The sequence below is a fragment of the Phocoena phocoena genome, chromosome 13, assembly GCF_963924675.1.
Source record: "Phocoena phocoena chromosome 13, mPhoPho1.1, whole genome shotgun sequence".
In the NCBI taxonomy this organism is placed as follows: Eukaryota; Metazoa; Chordata; class Mammalia; order Artiodactyla; family Phocoenidae; genus Phocoena; species Phocoena phocoena.
Genome location: NC_089231.1, coordinates 41,093,700 through 41,109,829, shown reverse-complemented (window position 1 = coordinate 41,109,829; position 16,130 = coordinate 41,093,700). Strand labels below are relative to the sequence as shown.

Here is a 16,130-nt window from a genome sequence, read left to right as displayed (position 1 = left end):
TTATTTGGCCAAAGACTTCAAAACTTCACAGAAATGAGGTGTCTGCACAGCAAGAAGCAGATGCAGCCAGTCTCAACAGTAATTCCCTTGGCGCCCAGAATTTCTGCTGGGATTCTAGTGACTCTGCCCTTCTGTGATTGGGCGGATCACACTGGATTGGAGCAGCTAGGCTGTCCCACTGCTACAGCCTCTTTATCTATGGAGCCTGAAGCAACAATCTGTGCGCTTAATAGGAAATATGTGCAGACATCCAAGACCTTCCTGGTTCTCAGGCTGAACTCTGTGTCAACAAGAACAAATCTTTGGAACAAAGAGGGTGCCCCAGTATCCATCCCTGTGCACTAATTCTGTCTCCAGCTTTAAAGCATCCAGAAAGGCCCATCTCCACAGTCTCCTCCCTGATTCTGACCTAATAACCTTGTATCTGGAGTGATTCTGATTTTAGTCCAAAGGCCATGATCCCAAATCCACTTTACTGTAGCTTCCTGAGCCACTTTAATGTTCTTAGGCCAGTAACTAATGATCTGGTGACATGATCTAATAAGTTTATACCACAACTCTGTGTAGGAAAGAGTGAGAAAACACTGACCTTCAGAGTGTCTGCTAATTGTTCCACCATCAATTGAACAAACATTTAGTCAGGAGAATTATTCATCATTAAAGATGATATGCTAAAGACGATGAAGAAATAAACAAGACGGTCCCTGCCAAGTTGCATATATTCTTATACAGAGAAGAAAATTTATAGCAATTGTACGTAGTAACATGTGCTACGGAGAAGGAACACAAAGCATGGTGTGCAGACACCAAGGTCCGGGTACGGAGGGGCTAAGAGTAGAGGTGGGCGATGCGGGAGGAGTTTGATGCAGTAGATAGAGTTGGAGGAGCTTCCAGAGACGAATTAGGCCTAACTTGTGTGGCGTCAGAGGTCTGGAGGAGACCAGTGGTAAAATTAGAGGATACTATTAGGACTGAGGGGACTCGAACCATCTAACCAGTGTTTCTTAGCCTCGGCATTGCTGTCACTTAGGACTGATAATTATTTTCTGACGGGAGCTGTCCTGTGCCTGTAGGATGTCCAGCAGCATCCCTGGCCTCTACCTACTAGATGTCAGTCTCACTTACCCTCCCTCCACCATCAGAAATGTCTCTATACATTGCCAACTGTCCCTGGGAGGTGAGGACGAAATCATCCCTGGTTGAAAAGCACTGGTCTCAACCAATACCCTCATTTTACTAATGTGAAAAGTATAAGTGATTTGCCCAGCTAGTTAGTGGGAGAGACAAAAATAAAACCCAGGCTTCTGATCCTATTCAGCCTCCTTTCTATAACATCACAAGGTGCTTCAAGGACCTTTCAGATCTAAGTTTTTCCTCTTCCTCCAGCCTCATTGTTTTTAGGTAGTTAGGGATCTGACTGATGCTGTGTGTGTGAACAGGGCTAGCCAGAGTCCTGAGCTCGGCCTCAGCACTGGCATGACACCCTAGCATGCCACTGGGTTTTGGTTTTTTAATTTTATTGAAGTATAGTTGATTTACAATGTTGCATTAATTTCTCCTATATAGCAAAGTGATTCAGTTACACATATATATTCTTTTTCATATTCTTTTCCATTATGGTTTGTCCCAGGATATTGAGTATAGTTCCCTGTGCTGTACAGTAGGACCTTGGTGTTTATCCATCCTATAGATGCTAGTTCCTAGCATGCCATTTGTGACTATGGCAGCAGAGTCACTCGTAAAAATCAGGACCTATTTAAGTTGTTGGGAAATTATCTGCATGAGTAGTTATTGTTTCCCAAGTGACTTTGACCATTCTTAGCCAAATCCCTTAATAACTGCTACAACTTAAGCCAACTGACAGTGTAAAATACCAGAAAAGCCCCACATGCATGCTTATGAGCGCAGTGCAATGCTCCATCTTGGCATTTTTCTGGGGCGCCCTTTGCAGATCTCTGGTCTTCATCATCTGTAACTGGTCCTCGAAACACTGAACCTGCCCCCTATGACTACAGTGATCTGAAAGTGGTCTCCATCCTAACCTCTGAAGTCTAGAAAGCTGGACTCATAACACTATAGTCTCCCAAGCATAACTAAAAGGGAAGAAAAGGCTACAGAAGAGATACTAGACAACCTCATCTTCAATCCTCCTTTTCACAGTTAGGCAATCCTAGTTCTACCTAACAAGGAAAGTAGATATAATGCTCACTTGGGTTCTACATTTTTTCAGAGTGAATAAAGGCCTTTGAATTTTTCCCATTGCGAGGAGATTATTTTCAGTATGGTGCAAACTCATAGGGGTAGAAAGAGGAAACTGGATCAAATGTTTATAAGAAGAGAGGACCACGAGGTATATTCATTCATTCATGCAATAAATGTTACTGCCTATTTGTTAGGCATTGTTCCAAGCCTCAGGGGTACAGTAGTGAACAAAGTTCCTGCCTTCGTGGAGCTTATATCCTAGCGTGAAGTGACAATGAATAAATAATAAGTAGTAGAAGTGCTATGTGGGTGAATATATATGAAGGTAAGCAATAGAGAATGAGGGAGGAGTACTGTTTTAGGTGGGAAGATCAGTAAGGACAAGAATGCGAAGAAAAATGTGAATATTCACTCCAGTCTAATATTTGGTTTCCTCCCACATAACCTCGTTTGGGAGTGTATGTGCTTGATCAAGTCCCACTACCACCAATGATTATCAAGCCTTTATTTAAATTGATCCCATGAGTGTAAAGATTACTATCTTGTTTTGGTGGTCCATCCTGTTTCTGTGTGCTCTACGTTGAGGAGATTATCTTAATAAGAAAAAATCCGACCCCAGCAACTTCCATCCAAACTATAGGACTAAAATATGGCGCCCCAGATGAACCAAATACTTCTTTCTCTTGTGGTACTCAGTGGTAAGGTATTGACTCCTAACTCCAATCCGGACACTGACCAAAAGCTCTTCAGGGAGCCAGATGGAAGGAGACAGAGTTTTATTTCATCCCATGACACTAAATTTTAACTTCAAGTCACACAGTCAAACTAGAATTTGATAGCTGATGTAGAATTAAATAAGTTAAAGAGAGAAAAGTATCATTTTCTCTTCCTAATCAATGTTCACATGAGAATTTTGCTTTGCAAGTGTCTACCGGGCTTCTGGGAGAATAGAGGGGAGGATGGATGCCTTTAATTCAGTGACAGTTGGGAGGTGACCACCCTCAGACTCAAGACTAGAAAGAATTATGGATAATCAGTCTGCATCCTCTGAAGTGGTCTCAAGGGACAGAAGCCAAGAGGGGTAGGGATGGAGCTGCCTACCAGACAGCTGGTTTCGATCACTGCCTATGAGATACAGGCTGAGATGGGGGCCACTTCCTGATCGAGAAGGAATAGCAGAAATGAAAGCTGGCTCATAATCAAGATATCATCCAAATGGCAACTTTCACTGCAGTCACAGATCCCAGTTAAGGCGTGAAACTTGAACCTCCCTGTGGGTCCTTTCACATAGCATCTCTATCTGAGCTCATCGCCCTCCTAGTGGATTGCAATCTGGGATGATCCAGGGACCTGGGCAAAAACCAAAAATGCAAAACGTGCTTCCCAAAATTGCCAGGTAGAAGAGTATAAGCAGCAGCTTGATCCTAAGAGGTGCCCAGGCCTAAGGGATTTCTTGAGTGACTCTACATTGCCAGATATAGCTGGATGTAAGTTTATCTGTATGTGTAAGATTTATCATATACATATATATAGTCATATAAAATTATATAAGATGGTGTAAGATTTCCATTTATTTCCTGTTGCTCTGACTTGGAGAGCTGCATTCATGAGGGAGGGATAATATTTTTAACATATTCCCAGATGCATAGGTCTAATTTACCCAAACCCCAATTTTTTAAAAAATTAGTAGCATGTACGTTAGGAAACCAAAAAATATCTGAAAGTGCTACTGTTGTAATAATACATTTAATTCAAAGAATGCCAGTTGTACGCATGTCCCTAGAATCTAAGTACAGTGAAAGACTATTGGGTTCTAATGTGAGAGAACAGGTGTTAATTGTGTCGTGAAAATCTCTTTATATCCTGTTAAATAAATATAATGCAATCATGAATATATCTGAGAACTTGGATTAGAGGGAGGGGGTAGTTATTGTATAGAATTTTCTCTAGGAGAAAGCCTAGGAGGCCTGAAGCCATGAAAGTTAAAAATAATTATGCCCTTGTTTTAGATAACCTGGGCCGAAGAAGACAGTTGGGAGAGGAAAGCGAAGGGTGGGTCTGGAGACAGAGGCCATCTCCCACCAGCCAGAGTACGGAGCTAGGCTCCTCTGTCCCTTCCTTTTCTGGCTTTACTGCCATCAGACATCTTCTCCGCTTTGTTTGCTGTGATCCCCCTTCCCCCCATTCTCTTCCTTCTTCTGAACATGGGATTTCCTGACTTCACATTTCTGCTGCTTCAAGCCACCTAGCACGTGGGATAGTAACATCCAGCCTGTGTGCTGGTGAAAAGAAGAAAGGGGGGAAGGGAAGGGGAAGAAAGAAAGGTGGGAAGGACTAGCTGATGAGAGATGGTGGGTAAAGCATCTGGTCACTTTCATGCAGCAGGACTCTTGGGCAAATTGCCACGTGCGACCTGGAGCCTCTCCTTCTATTCTCATCTGTGAGTTTTCTCAGAAGGCAAAAGATTATAAAAATCATTCCACCTTGTTAAGAAACACCAAGAGACCATATTCTGAACTATTTACTATCTACGTCATTGCTCTACAACGTCATAAAGCGTGCGGATCATTCAATCATGTCAGGGTGCCTCTGCGGTAGCCTACACCCGCATCTACCATCAGAGGCGATGCCAGTCTGAGGATTCTGCCTTCAACTGTAGTTTCCTTGGCTTTAGGAGAAATTATGGTGACACAATATTCCAGAAAATTACCAACTTGGAAAACAGAAGATTCCAGGTCTTCCCATTTCTGGGTTTTTAATCAACCAAAAACAAGAGGCAGTGTTAGCAGCCCAAGGTTCAAGGCTACTCTGTCACTAACCAGCTGCTTAATCTTGGACAGTCACTTTACCCCCCTGGTCCTCACCATCCTCCTCTGTAAAACAACTTCTGGCACAAATGTCTATTTTTTCAACATTTCTTATAGTAAATGAAAACCAAAGTTCTGAGTTGAGTATTACAAATCGTTCTTAGTGGATGAACGGATTTGTAAAACACCATATGTTCTAGATCTGCCCATTCTGTTTCTGTAATAAACATGTAAGTGTGAGTTGCTTAGTTAAATAAAAGTGTAATTTCTCATTGCAGATAAGTGAGATTTACCAGTCCCTGGATGAAACGCTTGGAAAGTCTTTAAATGCCAGAGTTGACTGCCATTTCGAAGAAAAGAAAATAGATGGTTTTGAAAAGTTCATGCTGTTTCTTCATTGAATTTTAGGTGAGTGAGTCTGAGACAAGAAATTTAAGATGGACATTGAACTATTTCCCCTTAAAGTGTTTCTCTTCTTTGCATGAAAAGAAAATGGGGTTCAATATAACCAGCATTTTATACTTTTAATGAGGTGCCGCATAGTGAAAGACTCAGTTTCTGTGCCTTTTGTTTATTTATTTTTATTATCAGAAACGATCTTGAATGATGAGGTGTAAGACACAGAGATGACCTTGACATCTCTTGCTGATTTCTATTAAGCAGATGTAGTAATGCTTCATTCTATTGTACAGGTCATCAAGTTTTTAAATATATAACAGTATTTAATATCAAAGTAATAAGCAAAAATGAGCTAAGACCATGTTTTAATGATATAAATGAGAGAAAAATTTAATGGTGATAATGACAGTTTAGTCATTACAGGTCTGGGTGTGATATAAGGCTAACATTTCAGAGGCTGCCGGCTGGGAGATGTCATATTGCTTAATTTAAGGCAGGGCATGGTTTAGGTTAGGTGTGGTTTTCAAACTGCTGTGCACAATTAATCATGCATATGTGCTCACACACTAAGCTTTGTTTTCCTGATCATGAGATAGATGGATATATATTTTTTACATCACCATACATAATTACCCTTCCGTGCTACAAAAGACGTGAGCGTACAAATTGCTGACTATTAGTCTGCAATATGCCACTGTCATTTCTCAGCAGATCAGAGAGGAATAGAGGAATTGAGTGGTGGTCTTATTGAGGAAATTGTGCGGCTTTTTCCACCTCCTCCTGAGTCCTGTTTTCAAAGTGTGGCTTTATTATCTACTTTAAAGAATGGTGATTTCCAGAACGTCGGAATGTACCTCTGTTCACAGTTCTGAATAAAACAATGCAACTGACAGAGCATTGACCACTGTCTAAATCTAATCCAAAACGACAGTGATGACTCCTTTCTACCTTTTATTAACTTCAAAGTGAAGGTGGATTATTGTCTCGTCATCTTAAGGGGGGGTGTAAATTTGGTTTATTGAGGTCATGTGTGGAACTAAAATGGTGATTTCATTTATTTACAAGATATTTGTTGAATGTAATTCCCAGGAGCTAAACCTAATGCCCTTTAAAAACATCAGTAAATCAGTTTGCCTAGTGTAACATTGCTCCGGAGGAGAAAATGAACATGGAAAACTTATTTTCTTAACTTACTTAACTCCCAGCTTTCCACTGTGCTGGTCTGGGCCTGTTTTTAACTTCGCATCCGCTCCTTGCCCTGCTCCTATTCTGCTGATTCCCTGGGGGCTGAACCCTAGAGGCTGGGTTTTCCAGCCCCCAGACCCACCCCCTGTTGCCTCTAGCTTCCCGCAGTGACCTTGAACTCTGAGCTCCAGTAATGTCACCTCTTCCCTCCGTCCCTTGAGACTTGTGGGTAGTGGTGTCTGTGGCTTCCTGCTGGTACTAACCTCCAGGTTGATTTGCTATCCTTAGTTTAGCTTCTCAATTCTTCCATCACCTGTATAACAATTTTCCTGTATTAAATTCCATCTGTTTTGAATATTTAGACTGTTTCTCTTTTCTTGGTTAGATCCTAACCGACCCATCAGTGCTTCATTAATTTCTCCCAAAATTATTGGAAGAAAAGTGAACAGGGATTACTTGCTTCTCCCAAGGAAAATAAATGATTCTCAGGAAAGAAAATTTTAAGTTAAATGTAAAGCTGGATATTTTTACACTGAAAAAAACTAACCTAATATATTTAAAGCCATATTCTAAGCTATACAGTATCGCAGCATTAACTCGTTAGTGTTAACAGAGTCTTTGTCAATATTCCCATTTTGCGTATCAAGTTAATGGGAAGATTTTTTAAATTCTCAGATATGCACCAAATATGAGTTTTACTTTTCTAATATTCGCATTTCACAAGCTTCTGTACGACCAGTATAAGAACTTCCTAGGGCATCAGTCTCATTCCTACATTCACATTTAAATCTCAGGCTTCAGATTTATTTTATTATGGATCTGATCACTGTCTTTCAGTAATGGTTGTTTGCTATTTGAAGATCCCTTATGGTCCGAACATTTCCCATGTGCCTTAATAAAAACTGAGTATACTGGAAAGCAAAGTGATGAGGATGCCAAAGTCTGTCCTTTTTGACAGGTAAACGATTCACCGCTGCCCAGCAACCCCACTCACTCTAAAGGGCTTCCTGGATATTAAAGAGGCTTTGTACTTAATCATTTTGGCACTTCACTTGGTTAGTTTCAACGCGAATGCCTCAGTATTTTCATTTCCTTCTCATTTATTTATGTAGACATTTTCCTTTTCAATCTTTTCTCAGAGGTCATGATGACTGCTCGCATGTCCATCTTAATGTATTGTGGGTACACTCACAAGGACATGGTGTCCCTTCTACCAACAAATTTTCATCTGTTCAACCAATGTCAGTGTTAAACCTGCAATGCCTAACTGAGAGTCCTTTTAGACAATGTGAAAATGAGGTCGTGAGCATGATTTCCTGGACCCCTTCATCACCTAAAATTGGGAGACACAGGGATGTGTAGCTTAATGGTATGGTTTAAAATGCACTATATAACTGGTGTCCTCACATCTTCCTTAGTTTGGTACAACACCGAAAATTCTAATCATTCACATTTCTCTCTAGTTTATGGAAATGAGGCTTTATAAAGTCGTATTCAGAAAAAATAGTCTTGGGAAGAGAAATACACCCATTAATAATGCATACTACATTACACATAAAGTCGAATGAATTAGCAAGGAAGAAAAACTCCTGAGACAGTGATGCAAACACTCAGCTTCTGAGCGTTTGGTACACATAAGTGGGCAGAGACTACTGAAATCATCTCACTAACTTTGTAATACTGCCTGGTGGGTGAAGGGGAACACCCATCATAAAAGGTAACTCAGGCCGAACATACCTTAATGTCATATTGGAGGAGGGGGTAGGAGAAGTGGAATTATTAGTCCTGAAACTAATGAGCAACATTATGAATAGATATTTTAAACCACTGGTGCCCAAAGAGTTGTAGAAAGTGCTTTAACCAAGATATAGTCGTAGTACTTCTGCTGAACCACAGAATATGATGTTGGAAAAATCAAGTGCTATCCATCTGTTAAGGGAAATCATCTGTTATCCTCATCTTTGTGTTACCAAGTCCAAGCTCTTACTGCTCACTGCACAACAGGCCAATAAATTGCAAGACAAGTTATTGGGACAAGGAATAATGACTTTATTTGGAAAGCTGGCAGACAAAGAAGATGGTAGACTCGTGTCCCAAAGAACTATCTTGCCTGAGTTAGAATTCAAGCTTCTTTTATACTAAAAGGGGAGGCAGTAAAGTCAAACATTTCCTGGTTCTGGTCAGCCAGATGTGTTAATTTCTTCCTCCCTGCAGTCATTCACAGGTGGGCCTAGTCAGGATGTTTCCTGTGAGCTAAACAAAGGTATCTTAGCTTAACTCTCATTACCTGGGAAGAAGGGTTCCCAGAAATGGGCCATTATGTATAATTTAAGCTTATAGACAGCATCCTTTTAGTGATTAACTTGTAATCGTATACAAAAGTTCTTCCCTATTATATTTGCATCCCTGGAAACAAGCACAGTGCTTGGCACACTGTACATAATTTCTAAACAAACAATTGGTGAGAAAGGACATAGGTACAAAGCAATTGCTGGTTAATGCTTACTGAGTTCCTACTTTATACCAAACGCTGTTTTGTATGAACGTATACTTCATTTCATGTTTGAACAAAGCTATATGTAATATTATCATTTCCTTTTTTAAGGATGAGGAAACTAGGGCCCAGGAAGGTTAGATAACCTGCCTGAGGTTCAGTAAATTGGGGTGAAAATTCAAATCCAGGCAGTCTGGCTTAGAGCCTGAGCACTTAATTATTATACCGCACTGTCTCCTGTGTAATATAGTCATCAAGTAACTTTAAAACACAGAAGCAACACTGTTTATTATCTTAAAATGTATGTCATTCTAGAATAAACCTGTATTAAGAAATCTTGCTCAAACCTCTAACAGCCTCACTTTGAACACAAATTCCCTCTTTTCAGTGTTCCTAAGCTCCTTTCCTTTTAAAACATGACTGCCTAAATCAACTTCCTAATTGACATTCAGATCTCATCATTTCCATTCTTTAATGGTTTGTCCTGATGTTAATATTTTAAAACCCTATTGCTCTTTCATGCCATTTGCTTAATGGAAGAATGTATAATCTTGAAAAGCAAGTTACTTAAGCTCTCTGAGCTTCACATCCCCCCCGAAAAGATATATCCAATTTGTTGCGAAGACTAGAAAATAATATCCATAAAACAACAAAGTACAGTTCCTGGTATGTAATAGGTACCCAGCAGAACAGCAACTGACCTAGTTAACCTCACCCACTTCAATCTCAAAGCCAGTGTTGGCTGCCCCATCAACTGCAGAGCAAAATCTGCCTCCTATATTACTTAGCATGTCATAACAGAAGCACAGCAGACCCCTGGAGTCTCAGCACCTGCCTTTGTTCCTCATCAGTTGACCTTTGCTAACATGGGGATGATCTGCCTTCTCTGAGCCATGCGCTTTTTGCCTTCACTTTTGCTCGTGCTGGTTCTTCTGCCTAGACGTTCCTCACATCCATACCCCCCTCCAAATCCCCCCTCACCCACAAGCACATATGCACTCTTCAGAGACTTGGCATATCTTAGTCATCTTTCAAGATCCACCACCTCTATTGCTACTATGGGTTCAGTGAAGTCATTGATGAACTCCTCCTGGCTCAACAGTTATCAGTCCTATCTCTGAATTCACGTAGCCCTTTGGGCCATTTCTAGGAGATCAGCTCCTATTGTAGACAAGAGAAAGAAAAACCATCTCATTCAGTCACTCACAGTCTCATGTAATTCCTCATGTTATCTGTCCATCTTCCCTTTGTCAAGGACAAGTACCAAGGTTTTTGGTTAGTATTTGAATCTTCTTTACCAAGCTCAGAGTAGTCCCTTCTGGTTTTGAATGAAGCATGAAACGTCATATTTTGAGAAAAGTTTGAGTGTTTTTAGTGTGGTGAAGATTCTCATACGTCGCCCAGCCATTACAACAAAAGGGGAGCGCTCCATCAGGGGAAAGGGGACCTTCTAGGGAGGATCTGTACCATTCTGTGCCAAGCACCAAAACAGATGCTCCACAAACGTTATCTTATTTAATTTTCATAACAACCCTTCAAATTGCCTATTATCTCCCTTCTTATTTAGACAAAAGCTAGGATTCCAAGAGTTAAGGTAAATTGTTAATGTCATATTTCTGGTAAGTGGCAGGACAAGAATGTTAAGTCATACCTTTCTACTGCAGCAAATTGCCACTCTAAAAGAGCTTTCCGTTTAATCCTATAAGAAGAATATGTTTGTAACATAATGCTAGAATTTTCCGTTTAAAATATTCCCTGAGGGTAAGCAATTTATAAGTCCACAAATCTTTTTTTCATGGCAAATAAGTTTATGTTTAGGTTGGTGCTAAAAATAGCACTATTTCTGTTCAACAAGGGTTTAAAAGATATAACACCTTGTGGTTCTGACACCTATTTGTGCAAAAACCTCATTTATTAATGTGAGCATAAGCCTGAAAATGATATCTAAAGCTGTAGACTGATAGAATTTGAGGGCTAAATGTTATGTCGAATCTCCACTAGAACTGGGGACTTTTAAAGGCAAGGAATTCTCTTCCTTTTTCCTCCTTAAGAATATTTATGAAATGAATATTTATAACTAATTATGAAAGGATTTGTATTGGATGCGAAATAAAAATTTCTCTAGACATAATGACACTATTAGCGCTTCTTAAGAGAGTACATAAACTTGTTCTGAATTTTTTTAAATCGTATGATTCGAATACCACGTATAATATAAGAATAGTAACTGATACGAAATAAAACTCCAAGGTTTCAAAAAAGGAAAGACAAATATGATATCACTTATATGTGGAATCTAAAAAATGATACAAATGAACTTATTTACAAAACAGAAATAGATTCACGGACATAGAAAGCAAACTTATGGTTACCAAAGGGCAAAGGTGGGTAGGGATAAATCAGGAGTTTGGGATTAACATATACACACTACCATACATAAAATAGGTAAAGAACAAGGACATACAGTATAGCACAGGGAACTATATTCAGTATCTTACAATAACCTATAATGGAAAAGAATCTGAAAAAGAATATATATCTACACATATATATGTATATAACTGAATCACTTTGTTGTACACCTGAAACTAGCACAACATTGTAAATCAACTATACTTCAACCAAAAAAAAAAAAAAAAAAAAGCAATCCTCTGACTTCATTTTAACTGCAAAAATCAGTATCCAGAGAAGGTTCCTTCTTTTTGTGAAAAATCCTAATGATTCTTATGACACATTTTTATACCTATAATGATCATTCATTCGTTCTTTAAATATATATTACACATCTCTTATGTTCCCTGACCCTGCGCTAGGAACCTGGTAGCCTGGGACAAATAAGGTATAATTCTTCTGAGTAATATTCTAGCTAGACTTGCCACAGATTATGTCTTAGCACTGTAGAATTTCAGCATCATGGGGGACATTTTAGATTGTCTAACCTAGACCCCTGTTCTTGTCCGTTCAGGCTACAATAACACAATACCAGAGACTATGTAGTTTATTAAAGACAGAAATTTATTTCTCACAGTTCTGCAGTCTGAGAAGTACAAGATCAAGACACCAGCATGGTCAAGTTCTGGTGAGGGCCTATTTCCTGCTTCATAGCAGGTGCTTTGTCTCCTGTCCTTATATGCAAAAGGGGCTTAGGAGCTCTGTTAGGCCTTTTTTATAAAAGCACTAATCTCATTCACGAGGGCCTCACACTCATGACCTAATCACCTCCTGAAGTCCCCACATCTCATACCATCACATTGGGCATTAGGATTTCAACATACGAATTTTGGGGGGACACAAACATTCAGATCACAGCAGCCCCTTAATTTTACATTGAGGAAGTTGAGACCCAGAAAAGTTAAGTAATACCCCCAATATCAGCAGCAAAGCCACACCTAGGACCTATCTGAGTCTCTTACCACCTAGCTGCTCTCCTCCATGAAACAAACAAGCCAATATTCCTATATTCTTGATCTTATTTTCCCCCAAGAGAAGTTTCCACATGTAAGGAGAGAAGACTGAGGAAATAAGCTTGATTTGGGTTTTATTTATAATACATAGAAGTAGGGTTACTATTCATCAAGGACTTACTGAGAATTAACTAAATATCAGGAGCTTTGCTAGGTGCTGGACATCTGCCTATGCAAAACCAGAAATGTCTTCCTGGCCCACATCATGCTTACTGTCTTGCGTGCATGTGTGTGAAACCGTAGCATAAAAGCCCTAAATTGCCCTTTAATGGGAATCTCAAAACAGCCCAACTGATGGTAGGCATAATGTGATGCAAAAAAATGGCAACTAAAGTGATTGTAACATATTCACTGTAAAATAATGCAGTCCATAAGTACATTATCTATAAAAACAAAAAGATACTTGTCTGTGTCTTTGGCTTACTGCTGTTATATGGATAACTTAACATTCCAGAAGTGAAAAATAAGTTTTAAAAATACGAGCATATGTGCTGTGCTGATCTTTGAGTAATATAAATATGTAATATCTTAGAAAAAATAAGAATTCTATTCGCATTTCCAGATTATGTCCCTGCCTACTGGGTTATCTTTTGTTGGTTGATTTTTCCCAGAAGTTTGCAGAATGCTATTTACCTTTACATAAGTATGATTTGAAAAATTGTGATCATCACAAAAATGGATGGAACAATGTTTTCCTGTCAAAACACTAAGGATTATGATGTTTACAAAAGTTAATAACAATGTGCTTTCATGCTAGTATATTCGTATGAGTGACTGTTTATTGTTTTAGCTTGCATTTTAATCAATTGATTTTTTTTGTAACTTTCAAAATCTGACTTTTAAATCTGTACAGTGTTTATTTTAGCAAAATCTTAAACTGTGAATCTGATAGTTCCAGATCATCAAAGCAGTTGAGTAAGGTAGTTCTCTATTCTGTCAATTCCTAACAATTCTGTAACCATGAGCTAGAAATTTTACCGTTTATGTATCTAATATGCTTTCAGACTCAGATAAACACTTGCCATAATCTTTCTTCCAATTCTAGGTGCATAGATAAGTAAGACGGCTGTCTTTTTCTAAAAACATGTTTTTATCATTATACCATTCCTTCCTAATATATATGAACAACTCCTAGAACCACATGGTTTCCTTTCTGAAGTTGAATTTCTTCCCAGAGTAGGAGCAGCAACAAAAGGCACATAGGGGGATAAGACTACATTCTTTTTTATCTTATCCAGATAAGACTACATTCTTTTTTTTTTTTTTTTTGATAGAAGTGTAGTTGATTTACAATGTGTTACTCTCTGCTGTACTGCAAAGTGACTCAGTTATACACATAGATCCATTCTTTCTTATGTTCTTTTCCATTATGTTTTATCCCAGGATATTGAACATAGTTCCATGTACTATACAGTAGGATCTTGTTGTTTATCCATTCTAAATGCAATAGTTTGCATCTACTAACCCCAAACTCCCAGTCCATCCCTCTCCCTTGACAACCACAAGTCTGTTCTCTAGGTCTGTGAGTCTGTCTCTGTTTCATAGATAGGTTCATTTGTGCCACATTTTAGATTCCACATATAAGTGATATCATATGGTATTTGCAGACAAGACTATGTTCTTACCATTCAGCCATAGCAAATGAGCCTCTCATGACCTCAGTTCAATAGGACCCCTGATTTAGCGCCCCCCCCACCTCAATTCGTATACCTCCTACGTGGCCAACAATGCCACCTTGAGTAATACAAAACATGCCACCACCTCAAACCCTGCCACATTGCCACAATACTTTGAATTCTCTCTTGGCAAGAAACTTTTGCAGACATTAGACACAATGATAAGATAACCCTAATATAAAAACCTTCCTAGTTTCTCCTGGAGTCTCCCTTCCTACAGTACAAGGAGTGAAAGGGTCTGAGAAGCAGGGTTTGTAAACCCCTGTCCTAAACTCAGTTCTTAACCGGAATTCCTCCCGCCGATAAAAAGGACTCTGAGATTTTCCATATCATCCAGGTCTGAGGCTGTGGTGTGTAAGGCTGTCCCCTTGTAAGCACGAAGGCTTTTCAGGAAAATAGTATTAATCCACTTTCTGAAAGATAGTAAAGGCCCTCCTCATATTTTGTCTTACGTAATAACAAAGATAATCGTCTAGTTCAGCTCATGAGTGCCTTCTCATTAAAATACTCAGATCCCTTTCATACTCACACGTAGAGTCCATGCTTAATGTATACTTACTGCAATGAGCTGCGGTTGCCTGGTAACCAGTGGAGGTGTATCCGAGAGTCTGAAGAACATGAATGAATAAGTGAACCATTGACATTAGTTTCAGCTGGGTGACCCACACCTTAATTCTGCACTAGCCATCCCAGACGTTTCTGATGGGCTGGTGGAACAGTAGCTTTCTCAGAAGTAGCTCATTAAATCATGAAAGTGAGAATTAGCATTTAATGTAATGTTCCTTTCTGTGGTCTGATAGGGGTTCAGGGAATGACCATAGAAGCAAAGAGCCTGGATCCCAACATCTTTGATATAGTTTTTACAGGATACAGGATGAAATGTCTACTAGGGCTCACACTCTCAAACAGCTTTTTCTGAATGCTTGTGATTCTGTTTGATCAGTTTTGGGAGGACATTATTTCAGCATTTATTCCATTCTTTGATAATATTACCTTTTCCAAATTAAATTTTTTTCTTATACTTTTTATTTTTTCGCCAGCTTTCCTGAGATATGATTGACAAATAAAAATTGTATATATTTAATATACAATATGATTTTTAAAGATGTACAATATGATGGTTTAATATACAATATGCATTGGGAAATGCTTACCACAATCTAGTTAGTTAATACATCCATCACCTCACAGAGTTACTGTTTTTTTGTGTGTGTGGTGAGAACACTTAAGATCTACTCTGTTGGAAACAGACTCACAGACATAGAGAACAGACTTATGGTTGCCAAGGGGGAGGGGGGTTGAGAGAGGGATGGACTGGGAGTTTAGGGTTAGTAGATGCAAACTGTTATATATAGAATGGATAAAAAACAAGATCCTACTGTATAGCACAGGAAACTATATTCAATATTCTTTGATAAACCATAATGGAAAAGAATATGAAAAAGAATGTATATATATGTATAACTGAATCACTTTGCTGTACAGCAAAAACCAACACAACATTGTAAATCAACTATACATCAATAAATTTTTTTAAAAAGATCTACTCTGTTGGCAAATTTCAAGTATACAATACACTATTATTAAATGTACATTAGATCTCCAGGACTTATTCATCTTATAACTGAAAGTCCAAGTTGAATTTTTAAGGATTCATTTCTCCCCCTGTTGAAAGTCCATTGTTTTAAAAAGCAGCACAGAAGCAAAGGCAAAGTGGACTTTTAGCGGTTGGTGAAATTAACCCATAAAATAAAAAATACCTGATACATTTTGAAGAAAATACCAACAATAGCTCAAAGGTCATCCACATAACACCATTCTGTTCTAACTGGGCTGCTTTCTTGTATGCCTGGGGACTTAAACCCCAGGGTAAAATACTGCCCCTTGAGTATTTTACTCAAGT

At 38.9% G+C, this 16,130-nt stretch overlaps 1 protein-coding gene across 1 annotated transcript in view; it reads left to right on the top strand.

Annotated features, from left to right (window-relative positions):
- The window catches only part of DTNA (dystrobrevin alpha), a 288,661-nt gene that overhangs the window by 65,811 nt on the left and 206,720 nt on the right, over window positions 1-16,130 (top strand). Inside the window, exon 2 of the mRNA XM_065889316.1 lies at window positions 5,288-5,417. The gene's annotated coding sequence lies outside the window, so the exon portion shown is untranslated. The remainder of the gene's footprint in view (window positions 1-5,287; window positions 5,418-16,130) is intronic.